Here is a 19,132-nt window from a genome sequence, read left to right on the forward strand (position 1 = left end):
TAGAATAGATTGATTTGTTATTTACGCTTTCTACTTTATTTTCAGGCTCGATACGCAGTTTGGATCGTATTCAGTTGTAAGTTTGTAACTGCTAATTTAATTTTTTTTTTTGTTTATGTTCATTTTAGTTTGGTCTCTATTGATTATTACTATAAGTCAGTATTAATGTAATACCATATTATTAAATATTTGTTTTCGTTGTACTTGTACTGTAATAAATAATAACATATTGTTATTATATGTTTTTCAAAAACCATCTATGCCATACATTTGTGGGAACTATGTTAGTGGAGTGATTTTCAAATTTTAAATATTACATATTAAATTATTATATCAGTTATTTAAAGATTAGTTTTCGGAAGTCGATTACCTATACTTGCTTACACCGAACATATAGACATAATTCCTATGTATACCTGTACTACAGTACATAAAGAAGAAAAGACAACAAAAAAAAATTTTAAAGTTTTAGTTATGTTAGAATTTTGAATTATTTTTTGATATTTTAAATTTTATTTATCTTTACTTTTCTATTTAACATACTACATTATATGGAATTCTTAGGTATAATTAAAACTAATAAAATTTTATTCCTTATACTTATATAGTTATTATATAACACAATACAATTGTATATATTAAAAACTATATTGAACATATTCATTTTTGAAACGTTTATTAATTATATTGTTATATTATTAATATATTTTTAGTACATTTATATAATGTGATATTTTTACATTTAGAGTAGATGAGTTATAAATGTGATCTGTGATAGAAGGGTAGAGGGAATTTAATGCGTTGTTGACACAAATCCTTAGAATAGACCCTGCAGTACACCATCTGGATTTTACGCGAGCAATATGACCAATATGGCAATATATAATTAGTAGTAGATGAATTTTTTTGGTTCGAATAGACCAGAGTCTAGAGAAAATTTATGAGTAATGACGTTTCTCCAATCAAGTCTCCAGATCTTGAGCGGAAAAAAATATTTCCTTTTATACACGCTTATAATACATAACTGCAATGTTGGTTAAGGCGTGTACCAGACACCAGTGAATAGTATTAACCTTTATACATTTTTTGAAACAATAATATTTACTGTGTTAAACTGTCAAAGCTCAATAGACAATAATATGTAAATTCAATGGCATCGCACCTCTTTTATTATGTCGTAGATAAATACACAAATCGATTGTAAATTGTTATTGTTTCACCTTTACGAGAATATAATACACGTCATATTGTTGTTTTTAAGTGACCACTCGAATATCGTATCCTATTAATTAATTTATATAACCATGTAGCCCATATAGGTACAATTGTTAGACCTCGTTTATGGTTTATCTACTAAATATAGGTAATTTAGTAATTATCTATTTGTGTAATGTGTATACATTACGATGCATAATTGCCCAAAACTTATACTTATACAGTATACACTCACACAAGGGTAAAATTCGTAAAATTAATTTTAACGCATTTTTTTCCCATTCTATAACTATGGACAATAATTTTGCTTGTTAAATAATAATATAATATACTATATGTATACATGACGGGTATTTTCTCACTTTTTAATCTACAAAAAATTATGTTGTGTTTGAAGTTGAAATTATTATAATTTATCGTATTAAACAAATCATTTAATATATATATATTTCGGTAACGTATAAAAAACGGACTCTTTAAGTTAATGCCATGTATTAAAACCTATAATATTACTTATAATGACATGATATTAATTTAATTTAATGATATTTCGTGTACATTACTATTTTAATCGTGTGATACGTTGTAGGTGTATGATTAATGCGGTAAATTATAATCATTAATCATCACGTTTGTGGATGTGACCGAGAGTGAACTCCCACTTGCACATTGGGATATATTATATTATTATTAGTTTCTACTTTGGAAAAGGTTTGTACGTAATGTTACGTGTGTCGTTTGGGCGTCATAGACTATAATAGGATTCGTAGTTGGAAACCAACACATTTACATAATTTTTATTGTTATACACATTGACTACTGGTTATAGCTTGTAAGTGTCTATGTATTTGAGTAAAATTACAGTTGCTGTTATTATAATTTTAATATAATTTTATATATTGTAACACCTTTTTTAATTTGATTTTAACAGTAATGGAACAAAAATGTTTAAATAAACCATATTAATATAATGACTCTAAGCATATTTTGCAGAATAAAAAACAGTTTGTCAGAACAAACTGTAACGTATGAAAATTGTTTTATATAACTATAGACATTTGATTAATAACTGAATTAAATAGAAGTAAAAAAAAAAACTAACTTGCTCGGCCAGCTTGATATTATTAATATTATATTACATTAATTGGACTATAAATGGAGTTGAAAACCTATAAATGTCTGTGCAATGTACGCATATACACATAATATGTGTAACATATGTGTATGTATTTTACTATTTTAGACATAAATACATACATAGGTATATGTAATTATCGGCGTTCTTGTATGAATTACACTGTATATCAATACCGTATTAACACCGGACTTTAATTTATTTGTTCTACTTTTTAGTTGATATGTATTTTTTTTTTGTGTTAAGTAGTTACACCACCTCTGTAAGTATATAGGCAGCTGATTTAGGTATAGATTATAAAATTCTATAGAAGCAAGTAAGCCTTACAGACCACGAAAGCACATAAATACGAATTGTTGAATTGTACTTATAGCCTATAGGACATATAATAGATACGTGGTATATACATAATACATATATTATTATTTTACAAAAAAATTTGGTTCACATTATACCGTGTCCTACCGTATAGTGTTCTGTATGTTTAATAAGGTAAGAAACAAGTTGCCTACAACAAATTAAATGTATATTTAACTCTACGCGACACGGTGTAACGCAGAGAACGGAGGCGAGTAAACAAAGGAGTATCTGCCATCTGGAGGTCAGATCTCAACATTTTTTTTTTTTTTTGTACAAGTGCTGTAGGAAAGTTAAAAAAATTCTCGAAACAAATAAATTGTAGTTATATAATTCTAAATTATGATACGAAAATTGCAATTTCAATACCTAAAAATTTTAGACTTCGCTTTTTTATTTACTTAAAATACTTAAAATTACGCTATACTATTCATATTTATATCAAAATACATAGTTTTTTCATTATAACAGATACATCTATCTTATGTATATCTATACATATAACATTATATATATATAAGGTACATGTATAGTATATACATAGTAGAAATACATGAATTTGATACCTATAGTTATAGTAAAACTAGACTCTACATAGTACAATAATATAATATAATATACATTATACCTATTGCCTATATATATATATTATAAAAGATATAGAAAATCAATCTCACCATAACTTGTTTTACCAGGTCTGAACAATGATAATAATACGTGATAGTTACAAACGTATAAGTCGTAACAACTATTATGGTGATAGTTTATTATATATATAAGTATTTAACTATATAAGAGACTGTCACCGTATATAATACCTATATAATGATATGTGTTTTCGCCTGTCACATAATATATATTAATGTATAATGCACTAATGCACTATCATCAGACGTGCATCCGAGCGTATATATGATACCTATAAAGTATAGACGATAATGAATTTGGATAGTTTGAGTTGTAAAGAGCCAAGAGGACGCCATACCCGCATGCGTTGTCTCTGTCTTACTAACGTACATCATAACAAATTTTCGTTCAGCAGAATATATTTTGTGATGTTAGCTTTAATATTAGAGTAAATTTACCTATTATGAAATTTAAAGGTAAGAATATTATCTAGACAATGACATATGCTTTTAAAGATATTATTATTTTAAAGTGATAAGTGTGTGAGTGATAAGCTATGTGAAATATTACAATTTTAAATGTTCATAACTCACTTTAAAATGATAATATCAATAAAATCATATGTCATTGTCTAGATAATATTCTTACCTTTAAATTTGATAATAGGTAAATTTACTCTAATATTAAAGTTAACTTCACAAAATGTATTCTGCTGAACGAAAATTTGTTATGATGTACGTTAGTAAAACAGAGACAACACATGCGGGTATGACGTCCTCTTAAGTTCAAAGTTGTACTTGAATTATTTGTTCATACACTATTTATGTATTGTTTAACAATTTTACTACTTTTAGAAAATATATATACATTTGTTGAGATTTTAATGTTAAAATAAATAATTTAAAATATTATCTTAAGTAATTTGGTTCGGTTATTGATGGATTGCTCATACATTGACAGGTATAAAATTTAATGTTATTTTAGTTTTATATTTTTGTACGGTTATAGAATGAAAACTATAACAGCGTATTCGACCAATAAAAACCATCGCTGTACTGATGACTCAGCATTTCAGTCACTTCCTACTTTCTCGACACATTTTTTCAATCATAAAATTATTTAATTTCCTTAAATATCAATATATATATATATATTTAATTGTTTATTTTTATGTAAAAAAGGTTATTCGTTAATGATATTTTTGCGATTATAATTTTTTTTTTTTTTTTTGCTGGAGAAGTGAGCATTTTATTACGACTATCTACTAAAACATTTAAATCTAAGGTCTGATAAATCGCCTTAAAATGCCGATTTATTGTGCACATACATATTTAGTAATGGTTTTTCCATTGATTTCTAAGTTAGGTATTTACTATTCAGTATACTAGAGGTGTAGCGAAAACCCTACTAAATGTGCTGAATCTACGGTTATAGCTTTATAGCTATCGCGTTTGATGTTTTGACAACTTATTGGCGTTCAGCGCGAAATCAAACACTATTTTATATTTTCGTTTTAACTGTAATGCTATGCCATTGACTTTCATCTCGCCAAATTTGTACCCTACCTAATTTGTACAATAGTCGGTTACAATGTAATGCCGTTGAATATCTAATATTTTTACGTGACTATTTAGAATGAGAGGTACATTTTAATATAATAAAAAAAAACTATTAAAAGTTCTCACTGGTTCTCTTTACTAATCTTTACGGAAAGAAGACTAAACATTATTATTTTTATTATTAAAAATGGTAAGTAAAAGGTACAATTTATAATAAGGTTAATAGAATTAATTAAATTCTAATGTTTCTCATTATAAAATTATTATTATTTTTTTTTTATTATATCTCGTATATTGTATTATGAATTTATTGATATCGTTGTTATTATATTATAATTAATTATTTATTTAAATAAAAATACCTATTTATTACTTATAGTAAAATTATCTATAACAAAGAATAACAATGAACATAAATCTTAGAAAATATTTTTATTTTTACTAAAGTATTTACTACATTCTATATACAATATAATATATACATAATACTGTATTCAAACCATTAAGGAAATTAATATAATTAATGCTTTTACTTTTACTTGTCGAAGTCTTGAAAATGTATTAAAAACGTATTAAATTTTCTATGAAATGGCGTATCTTCCTAGAATCTTCTTTATTATTATTTATTACTGCCATAAGAGAGCAAAAAAAAAAAAAAAAACAAATAATGGTAAGTACTGTATATTTGGCACATCTTCATTTATACATCACAGGATAAAATTCTAATATAATTACAATTACATATCCGCACTCTACAGCATTTAATTGAGTCTTGGGTGCCTATGCATGTATATAGTAAAATAAATATTACATTATTATATATATTTTTGTTTCTATAGTTAAATCAAAATTATACAGTCTTTTCTTCAAAATTCAAAAATATTATGTACATTGGTACCCTGTTTATATGCCAATGAATTATAAACATGTATTGAATTATTATGTATATAAATACAATTTTGGCGTGAAACGACTTTCGTATTAAATGCCTTATTAACAAATAATATATAGAATTCTTAAATATCACGAAGTATAATACTACTAGTCTACTATATATACATGACACATACCTATATCCTACAGTGCATTCCCAATCCTAATTAAAAGTTAAAACTAGTTTGTAAACTCACCTGTCTCCACCATTATCACGGTATTAATTCCACAGATGCATATTTTATATTTACTTAATTAAATCGGTGTACCTATGCATAATACGGCACGGTTGAGTCAGTGCTACACAAAAAAAAAAATAATATGAAAGATGAAACGTAAATTATATTTTATAATGTATATAATATATATATTATATACGTTTAAAAAAAGGTTGTTGCTAATTTGGCGATTACACGATAAGATTGATAAGAATACGATTATTACATTACAATATTATACACATTTTATAGAATTGTGGATAAAAATTTCCAGTATAAAATTAGTCAATAATCGATTTATTCTTATTATTTAATCATAATAATGAGGGCCCGAATTTAAATGATGCCTTTACAACTATCAACATTTTTTTTAACAAATAAACAAGAATGTCAAGATTTCAAGAACACCTTTTTAACTCAATAATGCATTTAAAATTAATTGATAGGCATGCAGGCGAGAAACAACGATGATGGCTCAACTTACGGAATTTTTAACACTTACTATTCTCACTAAGCAAAACAAAAAAATAATGCATTAATTTGGCCACGCACAATATTTTACTATATTTAACGGACTACGTACCCAATGTATTATTTACTTAATTTGTATTCTTTGGATTTTTTACCTATAATATACGTGGATATTATGTACTTATGCAGCTATATAACTATAAGAGTTCTAAGTTAGTTAGTATCAATAGTATCTATTTATTATTATTAATGTAATGTATACTTATGACTATGACATGAATTATATTATTTTTATTATCACTTTCTAAATGGTCAGGAAAAATAATATCATTGACCAATTTGGAATATACATATTGACATATAACATAACAAAAATAATTCTTATGATTTAAACACATATAATAATAACTTTATATTATAGTTATCATTGTATGTAATAATAATAATAGACGTACAATATAATAATTAATAATCGAAAAACCAACAAGTTTTATTCTATGGTCTATATGACTATATATTACAAAAATAAATAAATAAAAGTACACATATTTTACTGAAGAAAATGTAATTTCAATACGTCATGAAATATTATATAAGCATTATATCATTGTCCACTGCTCCACATGATTACTGATTACTGATTAGTGTTACCTATAAATAAAATCTTTTAATTTAATATACAAATTTATAACGACATGAGCAACTACTGTTCTTATACAATTATATCTTTATATGGTTATACATCGTTTAATCAAACTTGGACCTAAAAGATAAGTATTGAGTAAAAAGCACAATTAAATAATATTTACTGTTATTTAATATACCTAACTCTATCTATAATATATATATATATAAATTGTATGGCTTCTTCCTCGCGGTATAGCTGTTATAGATATCAAAGTATCATGTCATGTACCTCCTATATATATTATATTTAATTTTCATGAAAACTCTTTTTGGGGCATAACATTTTCATTAAATTTAAATTTATCACAATTAATACTTTAAATATATACATTTATGATTTTTTTATTTATTCTTTTAATTTTAGATATTTTTAGTTACACTCCGAGTTATTTAATGAGTAACTCCCTATCAAACGATAAATTTGTCTTCACGTAACGCTATAGGTAAAATATACGTTATGGCTATGCATAATGTTATATTATTAATGTACATACGTTATAATTATAAATATTTATTTAACGAGTCATTGTATTTGCAAGGTTTATTGATGTCCAGATTTTTACTATTATAATTATTTTAACCTTTTTAAATTATCTAAGACCGAGCTGCTAATATACCTAATTCAATATTTATTGGAAAACTGATTCATTATTATTTTTTCGATACCATAAATTGTTATTATTTCAATAAAATTTATAATTTAAGATTTTTAAAATTTAAATAATGACATGTGTTCTACACACTTTGCATGATGTGTTATCACTTATCATATTTTTTTTATTTTATCTGCATTAAAAATGTGTGAAAATAATTATTTAAAACGTATACTTAGAGTTAATAACGCTGTAATAAAGTTAACTGATGATTTAAAATGTAATATAATTAATAATTACCTTCACATTAGACGTGTGTATACTTTCAATAAAACCTACTTCAGCGAAGAATTAGAATATTACCTCTCTCAAATTTATTTTTAAATTTGTAATAATGATAGTAAATTGACATTGAGTTTTGACATTACTTATTAATTATAAAATGTCTGATATTTTTAATTATGTTACTAATCAAAATATTCTCACTATCTTTATTTTTTAACATATTATACACAGAAGTAGGTATAATTTATTTTAATATGGCTGAATGTTATATGATTGATTATAAATAGGACTCGGATTTAATTTCCCTAAAAATATAAAAAAAAATGCCTTTTTAGAAAATACATTTATGACCTAAAAGTGCTAAAAAATTCCTCCCCCAAAAATGAATTTAAACATAAATTTACATTAAATCATTTTATATTTTTCAAAAAACAATAATTGTGTATTATAAAAATATTGTTTATTGTACATGTAAAGTTGTGTAGATAGTAGCCAGTAAGTACGTATATATATAAATATATAAAAATGAGTAAAAACTTAAAATTGACAAATTACATTTGTATATCTCACTATGTATTGCACATTTATATGCACTATTGTGTATATATTTTAACAACAAGTCAATTTTTTCAGTCATGATTTGAGAAATTAAAATTAAAAAATGTATTAAAAAAGTAAAAAAAAATGTAGTTACAACATCAAGCATTTAAAACACATTTCTAGCTTAAGATATTCTAAAAAAAGATACAAATGCATTTAAATCCGAGTTCTAATTATTTATATATAATATGCTATAATATATTATTATATACTCGTATATCTAAACGTCCTAAAAATGGGCTACACGCATATAAATAAACATATTATTTATTATATATTACTACAATAAAATGATTTTCTTGGTAATTTAATGGTTTTTTTTTTCAAAATATTTTTTTTTGATAATTATCACTGGATGGATATCTACAATAAGTATCTTCTGCGAATTAGAAATTGTATTTAGTTTTAGAATTTATTTTGTTTACGTTATTGTTCAAATTTTAATAGTTGCGACACGGAGCCATATAAGTACACAGCCGAGTACGGTTTAACCTTCTTAGTTCTAGGACAATTTGACATAAACTGTAAGTCATTTCGGTGAAAGACAATTGGGCGAATTATACAAATAAATCGTATTATACGTATTTATAGTATATGTCAATATACTTTACACGGAGAGTTACATATTATCTGGAAATAATAATGTTTTGGTACATTCACAATACTTACTAAAATATTAATAATTTTAAATTGATTTTCTACGATATCACGATCGTCGTTGGTTGATGACAATGGTTTAAGATTTTTATTATTTTTATTAGAGTAGCCAGTAGATATATCGTTTATGGGTCTATACTCCATAGTCTATACATTCACTCATATCGCACAGTTGGTCGACTCGTTATAAACTGGTATAGATATAAGTTATATAATTATAAAAGATATAATATCTTTTCAAAATATTTGGAAATAGTGAATAAGTAAATAATATATAAGTAATAAACAATGAGCTTATTATAGAAAGAATTAGACCAACAAAGATCAAATGAATCAAACAAAGGTATGTTGAAACCATATCAAAGCCACAGTGATTCTAATTAATAACTTTGATTTTTAAATAATTATATATAACCATACTGTTTCATGTGTATTTAATATTTATTTTGGTGTCATGAATGACCGAAAAAGCATAAAGAATAAGCCTACCAATTATTTATTTATAAAAAATACAATAATTGCTACCGAAGTTGGGAATATTATATAATTTAATAATACTTAACTTATGCAATGAAGTATTTTAGTTAAAATATAACAATTTAAACCATTACTCTATAGCATCAGCTATATACTTTAATTTCTAAAAACGAAATTAAAAAAAGTTTCTTTTATACATAAGTAATAAGTTATTTTGACTATTAAAAAATAATAGTTTTATATCATTAAGTATTTAAAACTTTGTTACCTATTCAGATAATTTTATAGACACAATAAATTTAAATGTTATTTTGACTAATTTTAAACTATTTATTATTTGAACTTTTTTTATCTTATGGTATTGAAACTTGTAAATTGAATACAACATAAGTGTTGTTCTTATTGAAAATATAATATTAATAACTAGGGCTCGGAAGCTGGTGCATTTTGCATTTTTTTTTTTTTTGAACTTTTTAGACGATGCTTTCCTTGCCACAAATGTGTTTCATTAGTATGTGAATCTGAACAACTAATTTTTATTTTGCATTTTTTGGTGTTTATTACTTTTTAAGTCATTTTTTGACATTTTTAGGTTATTTACCCACTTTTTTATTCATTTTAACTGATTTCCCATCAATTCACTTATCGTTTTTTGTCGACGATTATGCCGATAACTTACTTAAAACGTCTACTATATTTGTAATTTTTTTATTTAGTTTTTAAGGACATTTTTTGTCATTTTTATGTCTTATTTTGCGTAATTTGTAAGCTTTGATAAAGGTATATATAATTTTATAGTAAAATAGAGAACAATTTAAAAAAATATATTTTTATTAATTTAAAACAAATATTTGTAATTTTTTTTGGATATTTTTTGTCATATTTGCATATTTTTTTAGTTCATTTTTTAATGTTTTTAAGGTCATCAACTTCGGAGTCCTATAATAATAACATATTAAAGTATACGTATATTTAATATCAATATTATTAATTATGTTTTTAGATATTTTATCTGCTTGGATATATTAAATTATTGTTATTTGATTAGAATATAGTTTTTTTGTGGTGTTAATTTAATTACTCCATTGTCGTCTACCCGTGTATTAACGTAAGTTTACTAATTATCAGGTATAAAAAAAAACACTAGAGAAGTATAAGTATGTAACGCCGTATACTCTTACACAATATACCACTGATTCCATATTAACTTATAGCTAATCCGTATTTATTTTTTTCTTCAAAATAACCTGTCAAGTCTCTATTTGATTTTATAAAAGTAAAAACGCACCAATACGAATTTATCATAGCACACATAATATTGGTACCACATGATACCTACATATTAATATTATACACATACGTATAGACAATTTTTTCAACGTTATAATCGTAATTTATTATGTAAATATACAAACTATATCAATCATTGTATACGTAAAGTGTGTGCATTTATAAATGATCGCATAAAATGCGGGCGAGTTCATGACCCCGGACATCATAAATTCTACACATTGAGGTGACCATAAGGAAAGCAGTAAAGCTATAATATGTAAGACATGATCAACACAATTTTACGTTGTAAAACTGCCAGTGAAAATAAATATTAAGATATTATGCTATCTCCTTCAATTTATTATTTGCTTAATGTAACACTTTGATGATTCATTATTGGTTACCTACGCATATGTAATTATATATAATATAAATAATAAAATACAATATAGCTATATATAGGTGGTATAGTATGTTTTCATATTCATATTTACTGTCTAGTTAAAGACTAGATAAATAATCTATACTCATTTCACTCACTGCCAGTGCTGTATCCAGGCTTTTGGGCTTAAGCCCACCCCGAAATCTTTTATTTTAAATAATATGTGTATATACAAGGTGATTTTTTAAGCATGCTCACCCCATTATTATGTTTAAATTATGCATGCATTCAAATTTTGATTTTTATATAGTTTCAAGTTGTTAAAAAACAACGTTTTTACTAAAAAATTATATTTTTAAATATTTTTTATCCTTATATTTTTTTAAGTTTTTTTCTTTTTTGAATGACAACATAGAGTTTTAATTTCATTTTCAAAAGCAGAAAAATTTTCTGAGTATTTTGATACATTTAGGGTGAGTAGTATATGAATTATAAGTATTTAAAGTTTAGATGCTCGGAGTGGAGTGGTACGGGGTTACTCCACAAAATGTTCCACTACTCCGCTTGTCTAAACTTTAAATACGTATAACTCATAAACTACTCGCCCTAGTATATGTTTTTAAATTATTTTCTATTTAAGTATTGAAAGTATATAAGAGTTAAGTATGAATGTTTAAGCCCACCCCGAAATCAAATCCCGGGTACTGCTCACTGCAATACCATCTACTTGATAAATTAGTAAATGTTTTAATTAAAAATAAGAAAAATAAATCTACATTATATGACTATAAATATTATATTTAGTAAATAAGATTGTAGTATGTAGGCTATAGGTGTTTCTAGATGCATTTGACAACTGGAAAGAGGCTGAGACCTATAATTACTGTACAATGACTGTTATAATTTTCATGGTTTTTTAATTCAAATAATTATGACTGAGTAAGCAATAATCTTATTTACTGAAATTATAATAAAAGCATTTTTGAAAAATTTTAACTGTTTTATTTAATGTTTTTTTTTTAATATTTAGAACTTTTTCCATTTAGGAAAGTTAAAATGATTATGTGTTGCTAAATGAAATACATATACATATATATTATATATATGTATAGTCTTAAAGTAAATTAAGAAGTTATTGAACTTATTCTCAAAAATGTATCAATCGGAAAACAAAACAAAGAAAAAAATTATTCGATGTAACGTAATATCCTACTTGTTCATAATGAATATTAATTATTATTTATCTAAGTAAAAATATTTACATCCATAACATAGAATGTTTTTGTGTCAAATTACAGTAATTCCACTCTCGCAATCGCATGATAATAATAATATGTACTATAAGAGTGTGCGCAGCAGCATATTTTTTGTATTATATTACTTAGAAAATGTAATATAATGATAAGAAATTTATTTTTATATAATTATATCTAACACTTTAAATAGCATCCATGTACTTATAATAATATTATGTTATATTATCATTATTATGACATATCTAAATGTATATTTAAGTTCTTATATTGGATTTTTGACCGTGTTCGATTATAATTTAAAGATAATACAATATTATTATTATTATCATTATTATTTTTATTAGGAATAAAGACTTTGACATCTATAATAGGATCATTAGCCTATATTCAATAATTATTTATGTATTTTTTTACATTTATAAATAGATAACTGATTATTTTACATTTTTACATTTGTAAGTATATTACCTACGTTCTACAAGTATTTTAATTTCAGTTTTACTTATAGATGCAATATCGTCAATATATTTAAATATATTTAAATGTAGCTATGTATTCACTATTTAGTTATAAAAAATACGTTCCCTCGTTGTTATTATATTTATTGTTACGTATTTCAAACAGTACCAGAACTGGATTAGTTTAATAGTAATCCCGGGCTATCCCATTTTTGGATACCAAAATCTTACTAAAAAATGTTTATACATTTTTGTTGATATTCCGGGGCCCCCTTTTTTAGGAGCCCTATGCTATAGCATTCTAAGTTTCCCTTTCTTAATCTGACTCTGCATAGGAGATAGTTTCATATTGTTGTCTCAGTCTTACTCAAACGTATAATATATAGCAAATTTGTGTTTAAAGGTCCTTACACACTAAGCGAATAGTTCGCGCGCGGATGCGATTTAAATTACCGCGAACGTTCGCTTAAAATTAAACAGCCTGTATTAAATTAGATCATTCACACTATGTAAAGCAAACGAATAAAATCCACCATCGTTCGCGATCGATCGCGCATGTTTAATTTTAGGCGAACATTCGCCCAATACGGCTAAAATTTATAACAGTTTCGATGTTTTTAATGTTTTAAATTTTTATCCGTGCAAGTTATCAAATGGTTTAATTATCGTCATGTTTTATATTCTCATAAATTCATAACTTCCTTAAATATTTAGATATCGTACAAACTCACGATAAAACACATCTAATTTTGAATTTGATTAAAGATAATTAGGCCAATCCATTATTACATATACAATAAAACTGCTTAACACAAATTTGCAAATAGAATTGAATATGAGGCCAGTTGAATGTATTAGAAGGTGTAGTATATAATTATAAATTACAATACACGAATAGTTATATTATATACTTACATGTGCTTATACATACTGACATGTACTGTTATTGTATTAGGCTTAGACGGCGTGCGGTGGTCGTGTCAAGTTGACGCGTGTACGACGCCTTACAGTAATTCAGCACCTATTTGGTAAAGACGACACTCACAACTTAGCAGTATATTATATTATACAAACTATATATTTACGTATAGTATATAAAATACTGATTGGACACGGTCGCCGGTCGGTATACCAATATAATTATGTTTCTATATTAATTAATAATTAATAATTCGATTGGTGTATATCATATTATGGAGTACTTATTACATCGCGGTTTCGTTTCTTGTCGTGAAAATGTATATTCTATACATTCTATGTTTATTAATGTATTAATATATATACCTATATAATAGTAGTATAATATACCCATGAAACGTCAAAACACCCACAGACCCGACAAGCCATGACGATACGTATGTATATTATGTATTTATATATGTATCAGTTTCTATACGCGACTATACACGAGTCACAAAGCTTATCAAAGTATCATATACTAGTCATATATAAAATACGTACCTATTGATATTCGATTATAATTTATAACCATATAGATACAGGAAACTGGTAATAAAAAAAAAACAGCTAATAGTATATACAATTTCCCACCGTCATATTATAGAATATCAGAATAATATGTATTTACATTACCTAAAAGCAATTTTTTTTTCAACCCGAAGGTTGGTTTACAACTCCAATTCTCCATTCTAACCGATTACTTGCCTTTTTTTTAATTTCCTCAAAGGTTTTTGCTTTTTGATAGAGCGTAAAATGTTTAATTGTTATTTATAGGAAAACAACTAAAGAAAACAGTTTAAAATGTCCATAAATATAGCTCAAAAAGAGTCAAAATAATTTGTGTATAAAAAATGCTTATGCTAATATAAACGATTGACGATGAAGTACTGAAAATTGTTTACTATTGACCTCCTAAAGTACAAAGTAGGTGCACCATGTCCAATTTCCTATTAGAAAACTTGCTAGAAGTTGAATATTGGAATTTTTTTTTTCTACTAGATAAAGTGTCTTTGTGCTCAGGGAAAACAGAAATAAAAACACATCATTGTAATATCAATACGTTCTTCCCTCCGCTTAGAATCTAAAAATAACTTTTAAAAATAATTTGATATATTATTATTATTATTAGGAGGCAGTGAAGCACCTACACAAATACAATATAAACGTAACGTATACTAAAATAAAATATCGTGCACGACTTTAACCACAAAAATTAAATTTATTAGCTGACAGCATCAACTCATAGAACTCAAAGAGTGGGACGGAGAAAATTTTACAATACAAAAATCAGACATGTAATTAAGTTGCACACTTACATCCAATAAAAAAATCTCGCACGCAATTCGATTCAAAATTTGAGTATTGGTACACAATCCGGATGCAGCCAATAATCGCCTAAGTGACGTAAGTTCAGACGCTATAGTCACTTGTTAATCTGCGAATGCAGATTTACAGTTATAGACGTTTCCGTGTGGCGTTTAACGACTAAGCGTTTCCAATTTGTTCATACCAACCGAGTTTCTTCTGTACAGTATCTAATCTACGCGTATGAATGCAAACGTTCATTATACCTGTATAATATGACCCGTGAAGCTGTGAAACAAAGTATTAACACGCCGATGAAGCGAACGTTCGCGATACGCCCGACAGCTCGCCCGGTATAATAATATTATTAACGTGTACGGTTGAAAATTCTATTTTTGGCCGACGCGCTGCCCGCTTGTAACACGGACAGGATGGAATAAATATTCCCGCGATGTAATTACGGCGATGCATAACTCCGCGATGACAGCTCTGCAGCGTTGACAAATATACGTATATAATATTATATACATATAATACAGTTGTACGCGACGCGGGCAATGAGCGTATTCTCGAACAGGATTTTTGGATTACGTAGAGAGGATGTTCTCGGAACTTCAACGGGATCAGACCAAAAAAATGACGAATTAAAAAATTTCCGTTTTCCATATATACAGCTGCGTTGAAATTCTGTCTCTAACCAGTATCAAATCCTCCTGCACCCTTACTTAGCAAACATGTATATTATGTTCTTATCCAGTTATTAAAAACAGATGTATCGTATTATGTATGCGTATATTTTATTCACGCGTAAAAATATTTTTCGATATCGTAAAATTTAATGTATTATGAATTATATAGGTATAAACGGGAAAAGCCAAATGAATTATGTTGGATAGCTTTATGCCAAACTATATTATAAGAAATTTATTTGTTTTATGGTTCACTAAAATTCATCTACAAGCCACTAAGTCATATTTATAGGTATACCGTTTGGTCATACAACCCAGACAAGTTTAAAAGATAAAATAATAATTTTTGTAACACTTGTTGACTGGCAGCCAACGAAGTGTACAACTGTCTACAGTACAAGCACACGCGAATGATATTACCCCGTCCGCCTGTCTGTACGTACTGACGTCTGACAATAATTGACGTATAGTGGTAATAAATAATAATAGAGTCATACATAATATATTGTTTGAATATAAATGAAATAATATTGTTAAATAATTGTTGAAATTAATAAAACAAAACTGGAGAAGTAACTGTTCTATCAATTAAAATGTTGAATACGTATAAATAGCTTAAGTCACTTTAAATGTTTTGAAAATTGTATTGTGTATGGTAGACAATTATAATTCAAGTAGCGTGAAATGTTTTAAAAGAATAAAGATAATGTTTCATAATAGATCCCCTTAAGACAATACAAGTTATGTAGATATAACTGTATAAGGTATCTATGTGATATGCAATAATGTTTTAACATTGTATTCAATAAGAATCTTACACTACTGATGAATTAATCGAATTTTGAGGGGTTTGATGTAGGCAAATTAAATTACATTTTGAGAGACATTTAAATATTTTTAGAGGATTCAAATTAGATTGTTTTTAAGGAATTTAATACAAGGAATTTTTAAGCACGTGCTGCGAATCGTGTGAATATTTCATTTACTACGTTTATTGGTATGAATGTATAATTAACAAAATATCGGTAAATTTTAATTAATTGTTTGCAATTCACTTAAATATAAATATCTTTTAATGCTAACCCGTGGCTCCATGTCTGTGTACACTCTACTGTGTACTATTGTTGGTTGTTACTCAATTGTAAGAGTAATGACTAATGAGTATAGTTTCGTGCAATCAAGTACCATATATCCACAGATAATGAGCCAAAGACCATTAAAGTGATTATTAAGAAACCAAATTCACACACTATTAACAATGCAATATTTTGGTTTTGTAGTGAATTTATTTTTATTTGATATCAAAAAAGTTATTTTTGTTTTAAAATTAGTTTTTTACATGTTTTTCAAACTTAAATATATTTATATTTGTTTATTATCATTATTGGTAGTGCATCAGCTACTAAGGTTATATTACTTTAAAAAATATACAGAACAAAAATAAAATTATAATGTTACACAATTGAATAAACAATGGAAATTGTTAACTCTTAAATATATAATTTTTTTATATTATTGATATCAAAAATAAATAAAAAGGTCACAGTTACGAGTTTACTCGTATTTCTTATGACAGAAAATGAGTACCTAACGAGCAAGTATTATAATTTATTACTGTAATCCAAGTGGTTGTTTTTTTTTGTTAAAAACGATTTTCACAAACAATTTATAACCCCACCAAATTTATGGTGAAATTATAATGAAATCAAAAAAAATATTTTATAAAAATATATAATATCACAATAGGTCAAATGCCTAAAATATGTACGTTGTCTGACATCTATACTTGTTTATGGGCGTAATTTGAAAAATTTTAACGCCAAACTTTATTTTAAACGAGTTATAGGCATAATTATATAAATATTTAGATAATATTAATATATGTGCTAAATTTTAATAATATATCAATTAAATCATAATTAAATACCGTAACTTTATTAAATCTATGAGGCTATGAACCTACATTCTGCCAACTACTTCATGTTTGTACATTGTACATAGAGTATAGTATTCATGAAGCATACTTGTATAGTTATATTCATTTTGTCTTATAATAATGAATAATTTTTTTGATTTTTAAGTATACTAAGGATTTTATTTTCAAATATTTAAATTTTTATATTATTTAAGGAGTATTTTGTATATTTTTATTGTCAAATCAGAATCAGAATTTTTTTTGTAAAATATTAATAAACAGTGAAACTTCCATATAACGAAGTCAAATAAGCAATAAAAAAAAAATCATAATATGGAGGAATTTGTTAAATAGAATTACGTATTTACACTAACAATAGTTCTTAAAAATATTTTGTTAAACAGAAAATTTCATAAAATGGAAGTTTGTTATATGGAAGTTTCACTGTATTTTAATTAGTTATCTAAGTTATTAAATTTATCTAAATTATATTAGTATAAATTTTATTATTTTAATTATAGTCCTTCAATTTTTTTCGCGTAAAAATATAAAATATACGTAATATTTAGTTGATAGATACTTATTATAAATATTAGGATAATTTTTACAAATTATAAAATGTTAATCTGTTAATCAATTAATATTAATTGAATACTTAGTACCAACTATGATATTTCAATCATCATAGCAGGTCTTACATAGTTATATTCAAAGCCTATTATCTTTATTAGACATATGAAGTAAAATAATTACGTGACTAAATATTTTAAATCGATGTAGATATAGGTATCAACAATTTCCATAAAAAGTTATCTACTTAACATTTTACAGGTAAAAAACCGAGTAATTCTTTTTCGAAAAGAAAAATATAATAAACTATTAAAAGTTTAACAGTTTTCTATATTTAATTGAGTAAATTGTTGTAATTTTTCGTATAAAAACTCCTACAAATATAAAATTTGTTATCGTCGTGATCGATAATATTTTTCTAATTAATAGAAATTACCAAGAGGCATGATGGCCTTGCATTATTTCATATATGTATAATACGGTGTCAAATAATAATAAGTTTTGCATACTT

Source organism: Rhopalosiphum maidis, chromosome 3, assembly GCF_003676215.2.
Source record: "Rhopalosiphum maidis isolate BTI-1 chromosome 3, ASM367621v3, whole genome shotgun sequence".
In the NCBI taxonomy this organism is placed as follows: Eukaryota; Metazoa; Arthropoda; class Insecta; order Hemiptera; family Aphididae; genus Rhopalosiphum; species Rhopalosiphum maidis.